This window comes from Mus caroli, chromosome 8, assembly GCF_900094665.2.
Source record: "Mus caroli chromosome 8, CAROLI_EIJ_v1.1, whole genome shotgun sequence".
NCBI lineage: Eukaryota > Metazoa > Chordata > Mammalia > Rodentia > Muridae > Mus > Mus caroli.
Window position 1 is genome coordinate 61,588,719 of NC_034577.1, and position 10,478 is coordinate 61,599,196.

Here is a 10,478-nt window from a genome sequence, read left to right on the forward strand (position 1 = left end):
GTGTTTGCTAGGCCCCGGCATAGTCTCACAAGAGACAGCTATATCTGGGTCCTTTCAGCAAAATCTTGCTAGTGTATGCANTGGTGTCAGCGTTTGGACTAGGCTAAGATTTTAAGTGACAAGAATGGTTAAGAAACCATCCCTTGAGATGGGATCACTTGCCATGACATCATCTCTGGGAAAACCAGCGCTTTACTTCATAGATCATTTACAAAATCACAAAACAGTATTATAATAGATAAAATCTTTCCCAGCAATCAAATTTCATATGGCTAGACGTGTGTCATGGGCTTTGGTATATGGTAAAGAAAGCCTTAACTAAAAAAGAATTAAAATAGTTTAAATTTATACCTTGAAGATTCACACACACACACACAAAATCAGGTACTAGATGTTATATAATGATTGACCATAAAAATATATTAACCTGCTCTTGGAAATATGCCACTAGCCTTGGATGATTTTTGTGCTTTACTGTGCCAAATGAAAATGATGATATCTGTCCTACCCATGATTGCTTCACTAAACACATTTTCTAAGAGTTGTATTACTTATTTCTTTATGTATAAAAACCCTTGCTTGAGAGCTGCAAAATACACTCAGATTCAAACTGCCTCTGTGTTTGTTTGTTTGTTTGTCACTGCCAAATCCTTACCCACTTAGCCTTCAAGGACCCTCATCCCAGGGATCCCCATATCTGGCTGGGATGGCCCATGGCAATACACATTCAAGGTCTATCCTCCCACCTCTCAACTTCTAGGTAATTATACACTTATCAAGTTAATATTAACGATTGGTCAATATCACAGGTAAAACAGGTATTAGAGACCATATGTAATTCTGTATATATACTTTCATATACCAAAACCACACCAGTACCATGTCATACTACATCATTACATTACTAGGTGATAAGGCTTTTTCAGCCCCATTATAGTTCTATAAGACTTTTTTGGAAGTGTGGTCTAGTAGTGACCAAACATTATTAATATGGAGCATGACAGTATCCAGTCTAGTTTGTCAGCATGCTACAGCTGAGAAACATACTAGTGGAAAGGAAAAGCTTGAGTTCACAACAGTTAAGAGGCTTCCCCAAGGTCTTTTGTCAAGGCAGCTCTGGGTTCTAACCTACTTCTGTATGATCCCAGAGTATCTCTGTCTTCTTCATTATCACCCCTGTTACAGATCCTTTGTGAAGGAAGCCAAGGCAGGAGCTAAATCAGTGGGGGAATGTGGAAGCAAGCAGTGAAACAGACCATAGGGGAATCGTTCTTAAATACTTCCTCTCTATAACTGAATCTGCTCTGACATGATGTAGATTCTGGGTTCTGATCTCAGATCCTATGAAAAAGCTTTATGTTCCATTTCCTCAGAATCCCCAGCACCCTTTTTTTTATTTTATTTAATTACACCCCAAATGTTGCTGCTCCTCCAGGTCCCCCTCCCAGACTTCTTGCCCCATTCCCCCTTCCCTTCACCTCTATGATGGTGCACCCCCTTTGGACTTCCCCCTTCCCAGGGGCATCAAGTCTCTACAGGCTTAGGCACATCTCCCACAGAAACTAGACAAGGCAGTCCTCTACTACATATGTGGTCTTGGACCAGCCAATGTATTGAGTTCTTTGGATGTTGGCTTAGACTCTGTGAGAGCCCAGGGGTATGGATTAGTTGGCACTGTTGGTCTTCCTATGGGGCTACCATCCCCTTCAGCTCCTTCAATCCTTTCCCTAACTCTTCTATGGGGGTCCCTAACCCCAGTTCAATGATTGACTGTGAGTATCGGCATCTGTCTCAGTCAGCTGCTAGTAGAACCTCTCAGAGGACAACCCTGATAGGCTCCTATCTGCCAGCACAATACATCAATAATAGTGTCAGAGTTTGATGCCCTTCCATGAGATGGATTGGATTTGTTACTGGTTGGCCATTCCTTCAGTCTTTGCTTTATTTTTGTCCCTGCATTTCTTTTAGAGAGGAACAATTCTGAGTCAAAAGTTTTAAAGGTAGATTGGTGTTCTAACTACTGGAGGTGGTCTCTTCAGGTTCCATCTAGCCACTGGGTACTGAACTCAGATTCTATGGGAAAGCAATGTGTTCAACTGTCTCAGACTCCTCCGCATACTTTCTTATGTCTCTCAAAATTATCTGCCCAGTGGTGTCACTGTACACAATGGGCTGATTCCATCCACACCCACCATTACTGAAGAAAATGATCCCACGGATTTAGATAAACACAAATCTGGTGGGGGCACTTTCTCAAAGAAAGTTCTCTTCCTACATGATTCTAGCTTGAGTTAAGAAAATAACCAATCGCCTGCACCATTTTGGGTGTGATCTCAGCAGAGGGTCCCAAGGTCCCCAGAGGACTCTCGATGCCTAAGGCACCCTAGCCCACCTGGGACCTTGAGATCACTGGTGAGTGAAACTCAACATCACTTCCAAAACCCCAGAGGGTCTTGTGCTAGCAGCAATGGGGTCAAAAACAAAGGCAGGCCCTACCACACCCAGAATCTTGGGATCACTGAGACCAGTCTATGCAGGAGAGTATGTGGGCTGCAGAAGCAGCAGAGCTTCTTGGACAGGGTCCCTTCTGGTCTTCATCCTCAGCCAGGAGACAGAGCTGACACCCAGACCCCTGGACACCTTGCCTGCTAAAGGAGAGATAGCCTCCAGGGAGGGCTCTGACCCCAGGAATCAGGAGGTGGATCTGAGCTCCAGACTTCTGTGCACCTTCCCTGCAAGAGAGCTTGCCTGCAGAGAGTGCTCTGACCACTGGGACTCAGGTGAGAGTTGGTCTTCCAGGAGTGCTGACAGAGGCTAAAGAATCATAAGAGGAACAAGCTCCAGCAAGAGACAGCTAGAACTTCTAACACCAGAGATTACCAGATGGCGAACGGCAAACAATTTTACTAACAGAAACCAAGACCACTGGGCATCATCAGAACCCAGAACGCTCACCACAGTGACTCCTGGATACCCCAACACACTTGAAAAGCAAGATTCAGATTTAAAATCATATCTCATGATGCTGGTAGAGGATTTTAAGAAGGGCATTAATAACACACTTAAAGAAATACAGGAGAACACTGCTAAACAGGTAGAAGCCCTTAAAGAGGAAGCATAAAAATCCCTCAAGGAATTATAGGAAAACACTGCTAAACAGGTGGAAGACCTTAAAGAGGAAACACAAAAATCCCTTAAAGAATTACAGGAAAATACAACCAAAAAGGTGATGGAATTGAACAAACCATCCAAGATCTAAAAATGGAAGTAGAAACAATGAAGAAAACCCAAAGGGAGACAACTCTGGAGATAGAAACCTTAGGAAAGAAATCAGGAACCATAGATGCTAGCATCAGCAACAGAATGTAACAGATGGAAGAGAGAATCTCAGGTACAGAAGATTCCATAGAGAACATGGACACAACAATCAATGAAAATGCAAAAAGATCCTAACCCAAAACATCCAGGAAATCCAAGACACAATGAGAAGACCAAACCTAAGGATAACAGGTATAGATGAGAAAGATTTTCAACTTAAAGCGCCAGTAAAAATCTTCAACAAAAGTATAGAAGAAAACTTCCCTAGCCTAAAGAAAGAGATGCCCATGAACATACAAGAAGTCTACATAACTCCAAATAGACTGGAACAGAAAAGAAATTCCTCCCAAAACATACTGACCAACAATAATAATCAATATATATAATAATCAATATATAATCAATACATAACATAATAATCAATAATAAACAAATGCAATAAGTAAAGATAGAATATTAAAAGCAGTAAGAAAAAAGGTCAAGTAATATATAAAGAAATACCTATTAGAATTACACCAGACTTCTCACCAGAGACTATGAAAGCCAGAAGATCCTGCACAGATGTTATACAGACCCTAAGAGAAGACAAAAGCCAGGCTAGACTACTATAACCAGCAAAATTCTCAATTACTATAGATGGAGAAACAAAAGTATTCCATGACAAAACCAAATTCACACAATATCCTTCCACGAATCCAGCCCTTCAAAGGATAATAAAGGGAAAACACCAACACAAGGACAGAAATTACACCCTAGAAAAAGCAAGAAAGTAATCCTTCAACAAACCTAAAAGAAGACAGCCACACAAACAGAATCCCAACTCTAACAATAAAAACAGGAAGCAACAATTACTTTTCCTTAATATCTCTTAATATCAATGGACTCAATTCCCAAATAAAAAGACATAGACTAACAGACTGGCTACACAAACAGGACCCAACATTNTGCTGCTTACAGGAAACCCANCTCAGNGNAAAAGACAGACACTACCTCAGAGTGAAAGGCTGGAAAACAATTTTCCAAGCAAATGGTCCAAAGAAAAAAGCTGGAGTAGCCATTCTAATATCGAATAAAATCAACTTCCAACCCAAAGTTATCAAAANAGACNAGGAGGGGCGCTTCATACTCATGAAAGGTAAAATCTTCCAAGATGAACTCTCAATTCAGAATATCTATGCTCCAAATGAAAGGCCATCAACATTCATCAAAGAAACTATAGTAAAGCTCAAAGCACATATTGCACCTCACACAATAATACTGGGAGACTTCAACATCCCACTCTGATCAATGGACACATCCTGGAAACAGAGACTAGACAGAGAGACATTGAAACTAACAGAAGTTATGAAAGAAATGGATTTAACAGATATCTACAGAACATTTTATCCTAAAACAAAAGGCTATACCTTCTTCTCAGCACCTCATGGCACCTTCTCCAAAATCGACCATATAATTGGTCACAAAACAGGCCTCAACAGATATAAAAATATTGAAATTATCCCATGCATTCTCTCAGATCACAATGGACTAAGGCTGATCTTCAATAACAACATAAATAATAAAAAGTCAACATTAATGTGGAAGCTAAGGAACACTCTATTCAATGATACTTTGGTCAAGGAAGAAATAAAGAAATTAAAGATTTTTTAGAGTTTAATGAAAAAGAAGTCACAACATACCCAAACTTATGGGGCACAATGAAAGCATTCCTAAGAGGAAAACTCATAGCTCTGAGTGCCTCAAAACAAAAACAAAACCAAACCAACCAAACAAACAAAAAACCAAAAACAAAAACAAAAAAAAACTAGAGAGAGAAAACACTAGCAGCTTGACAGTACACCTAAAAGCTCTATAACAAAAGGAAGCAAATTCACCCAAGAGGAGTAGACAGCAGGAAATAAACTCGGGGCTGAAATCAACCAAGAGGAAACAAAAAGAACTATTAAAAGAATCAACCAAACTAGGAGCTGGATCTTTGAGAAAATCAACAAGATAGATAAACCCTTAGCCAGACTCACTAGAGGGCACAGGGACAGCATCCTAATTAACAAAGTCAGAAATGAAAAGGAAGATGTAACAACAGAACCTGAGGAAATCCAAAACATCATCAGATCCTACTACAAAAGGGTATACTCAACAAAACTGGAAAACCTAGATGAAATGGACAAATTTCTAGACAGATACCAGGTACAAAAGTTTAATCAGGATCAGAATAATGACTTAACAGTCCCATATCCCCTAAAGAAATAGAAGCAGTCATTAATAGTCTCCCAACCAAGAAAATCACAGGACCATATGGGTTTAGTGCAGAGTTCTATCAGACCTTCAAAGAAGAACTAATTCCAGTTCCCCTCAAAGTATTCCACAAAATAGAAGCAGAGGGTACTCTAATTCACTCTATGAAGCCACAATTACTCTGATACCTAAACCACAGAAAGACCCAACAAAGGTAGAGAACTTCAGACCAATTTCCCTTATGAATATTGATGCAAATATACTCAATAAAATTCATGCTAACCGAATCCAAGAACATATCAAAACAATCATCCATCATGATCAAGTAGGCTTCATTCCAGGAATGCAGGGATGGTTTAATATATGGAAATCCATCAGTGTAGTCCACTATATAAACAAACTCAAAGACAAAAAACACATGATTATCTCATTAGATGCTGAGAAAGCATTTGACAAAATCCAACATCCCTTCATGATAAAAGTCTTGGAAAGATGAAGAATTCAACCTAACATAATAAAAGCAATATACAGCAAACCAGTAGCCAACATCAAAGTAAATGGAGAGAAGCTGGTAGCAATCCCACTAAGATCAGGGACTAGACAAGGCTGCCCACTTTCTCCCTACCTATTCAATATAGTACTCAGAGTCCTAGCCAGAGCAATTATACAACAAAAGGAGGTCAAGGTGATACAAATTGGAAAGGAAGAAGTCAAAATATCACTATTTGCAGATATGATAGTATATATAAGTGAAAAAAATTCCACCAGAGAACTCCTAAACCTGATAGACAACTTCAGTGATGTAGCTTGATATAAAATTAATTCAAACAAATCAGTGGCCTTTCTTTACACAAAGGATAAACAGGCTGAGAAAGAAATTAGGGAAACAACACCCTTCACAATAGGCACAAATAATATAAAACACCCTGGTGTGACTAATTAAGGAAGTGAAAGATCTGTATGATAAAAACGTCAAGGCTCTGAAGAAAGAAATCAAGGAAGATCTCAGAAGATGGAAAGATCTCCCATGCTTATGGATTGGCAGGGTTAATATAGTCAAAATGGCTATCCTGCTGAAAGCAATCTACAGATTCAATGCAATCCCCATAAAAATTCCAACTCAAATCTTCAACGAATTATTAAAGGCAATCTGCAAATTCATCTGGAATAACAAAAAAGCTAGGATAGCAAAAACTCTTCTCAAGGATAAAAGAACCTCTGGTGGAATCACCATGCCTGACCTAAAGCTGTACTACAGAGCAATTGTGATAAAAACTGCATGGCACTGGTACAGTGACAGACAGGTTGACCAATAGAATAGAACTGAAAACCCAGAAATGAATCCATACAATTTACAGAAGCTTTGCAATTTTATGAGGTCCCATTTGTTGATTCTCGATCTTACAGCACAAGCCATTGCTGTTCTGTTTTGGAATTTTTCCCCTGTGCCCATATCTTCGAGGTTTTTCCCCACTTTCTCCTCTATAAGTTTCAGTGTCTCTGGTTTTATGTGCAGTTCCTTTATCCAGGTAGACATAAGGCAAAAGACACTGTCAATAAGACAAAAAGGCCACCAACCGATTGGGAAAGGATCTTTACCAATCCTAAATCAGATAGGGGACTAATATCCAATATATATAAAGAACTCAAGAGGGTGGACTCCAGAAAAATCAAATAACCCTATTTAAAAATGGCGTACAGAGCTAAACAAAGAATTCTCAACTGAGAAATACCAAATGGCTGAGAAGCACCTGAAAAAAATGTTCAACATCCTTAATCATTAGGGAAATGCAAATCAAAACAACCCTGAGATTCTACCTCCCACCAGTCAGAATTGCTAAGATAAAAAAATCAGGTGACAGCAGATGCTGGCGAGGATGTGAATTAAGAGGGACACTCCTCCATTGTTGGTGGGATTGCAAGCTGGTACAACCACTCTGGAAATCAGTCTGGTGTTTCCTCAGAAAATTGGACATAGTACTACTGGAGGATCCAGCAATACCACTCCTGGGCATATACCCAGAAGATGTTCCGAGTGGTAATAAGGACACATGCTCCACTATGTTCATAGCAGCCTTATTTATAATAGCCAGAAGCTGGAAACAACCGAGATGCCCCTCAACAGAGAAATGGATAACAGAAAACGTGGTACATTTACACAATGGAATACTACTCAGCTATTAGAAACAATGAATTCATGAAATTCTTTGACAAATGGATGCATCGGGAGGATATCATCCTGAGTGAATACACACACATACACACATACACACACACACACACACACACACACACACACACAGTGGATCCCTGGCTGCTAAAAGGCAAAGCAGTACCTTGTAGTCACTTTACAACTTCTGAACTCATTTCATGTTAGAACTACACGGATGCTTAGGCCTTCTAGTTCAGACAAGCAAAGGTAAGACACCCAATTTTATGTGATTCCAGGTGACCTAAAGAGGCTGCTTCAAATGAAATGGTAGCAGTTTTCACAGAATGATAAAGACACATGGGGACACAGCACCAAGTTGTGGTTGAAATGTGTTAGAGAATATTGTAGACTCCACAGAATTCTCAGGGATACTCTCAGGGAAACTTATAAGTGTAAGTGTAAGAACCTCTACCTTTCCTGTCCTTTGGATTGTTTCTTTCAGATTTCCATGAGAACTCCCCTTTAAATTTACAAAAAACAAAACAAAACAAAACAAAACACAAAAAAAAAAAAAAAAAAAAAAAAAAAAAAAAAAAAAAAAAAAAAAAAAAAAAAACCCCAAACCAAAACAACAACAAAAAACCCCTCTACTGGCTGTAACCTTAACAATCGAAAACAATCTGACTTTAATAACCTAAATAGCATCTTCCTCTCATACAAAACATTCTGGCCACCATATAAGGAGAGCAAGAAACATTTATGGCCAGTGAATGATATCCTAATTACAAAACCATAATTTAATTTTGTGAAAAGGCAAGACAAATGATTCAAGTCTGACTAGGGTAGAGCTTCTTGGCACAGTCACAAGACCTTTCCATTTATAAATGAACCAAGGGAATGATGAACTCAGCTCTGACAGTGTAATTTCTTCCTGAGGGCCATATACCATATAAACAACTCACAAGCTCCCACTACCAAGTACCTTAAAGTTCACACGTGGAATGCCTGGATAGACTGCCATTTTTATGAAGTCTTATCTAAAGTCAATAGAGATTTTTCTCACTTTGATGTAACACACCTATGTGATTCTTCAAGTAATTTACTTTTAATACCCAGATTCATAGCATTCTTTGTTCTGTTATTGCTGAAGAAAAAGGAAACTTCCTGAGAAAGAGGAACATGAAGTTTGGGATAATCTAGTCTGTTATAAAACTATGTTCACATATATTGGATTCTGTAACTAACTGTTGTGTTTTATATTTGAAATATCCTCTTGAATTTTAGGTGTTAAATATTGGATCCCAAGCTGCTGGTGCTGTTTTGCAGTTTGTAATACCTTTAGGAAATGAAGTCTCCTTGGAGGAAATGGTTTACTGTGAAGTGCTTGAGGTTTTATAGCTGTTGGAACTTTCCATTTGCTTTGATTCCTGACCTCAGAGCAAATTATCAAGCTAGACTTTTAACAGTTCCCAGTTCTTTCCCACCAAGATATAATAAAAATCCCTGCAAGTCAAATGATGAGGCAAGCTAGGTTTGTTAAATTTTTTTTTTCATTTTGCCATTTTAGAAACCAACCTGTGATAAAGAAATTTGAAGTCAAAGGTATGGTCAGACAATAAGAGTGAAATTGTCAGCTACATAAAGGCATTATTTAAACAAAACATGCTTTCTGCTTAGACCAGTTAACAATAGTAAATATTACAAAGCTTTCTATAAGTCAGGCTTCCTGGATTAGAAAAGGCATAGTATAATTTACCATATGCTTCCTTTGATAAGTACCTATATGCCAAAGAATATAGGATACAGAAATCACAAACATAATATAATGGAGAAAGAAATGACCTTAGAATGCTCTTTTTGCATACACGTTCATGTCACATCAACTAGAAGATGAAAACAAAAGTATAGATTTGGAGAGTCTGCTGGGGCATCATGGGAGTGGACAGTGAACTGGACCAAAGGAGTCCAAGGTATCTTAAAGAAAAAGGAATGTAAGAGATTCCTTGTGGAGTATGATGATGAGCCAGCACATTAAAACTCTGCAGAGCTTCATCCATAGCCTCCAGATGCAATAGATTTGAGTGCAACATCATCTCTAAAACTTTGCAATGTATTACTTTGGTTCCATCTGCATTTGTGCTTGCATATAGCAAGGCTTCTTTGTCAATGTCCTTAAGTATGGTGCATTTATCCTGGATTTTCAATTAAATTCCATTGATCAACACATCAGTTTTTATGCCCGTATCATGCTGTCTTTATTCCTATAGCTCTGTAATAACAAATCTTTGAACAAACATAATTTTTACTCTTGATTGTTTTACTGACTTAAGGCTTCATTCCTGTAACCCAGATACTGAGGCACCCAAAGGCTTAATTATAGGGATTTTCCTTCCTCATAAATTAGTTCCCCTAACAAAAGGAAGCATGTAGGCTTCACAGAATCAACCCTTTTCAATCGGTGGTATCATTTGGGGATATTTAGTAAATGCCACCCTGCTGGAGGAAATATGTTACTGGGTGATGAGGAAACCTTTGGCCCTTCTACCTGGGAACAATTCCTGAACAACTTAGAGGCTTATTATTTATTAATAAATGCCTAGGCCTTAAGCTAGGCTTGTTCCCACTAGCTCAAAACATATCATCTCATTTGTAGTGATCTACATTTTGCCACATGGCTGATTAATTCTCCTCAGCATCATACCTCCAGGTTCCTCTGTTTCTTGGTGCCCAACTCTATCCCAGAATTGTTCTCTCCCTTCTATTCTACCCCTTG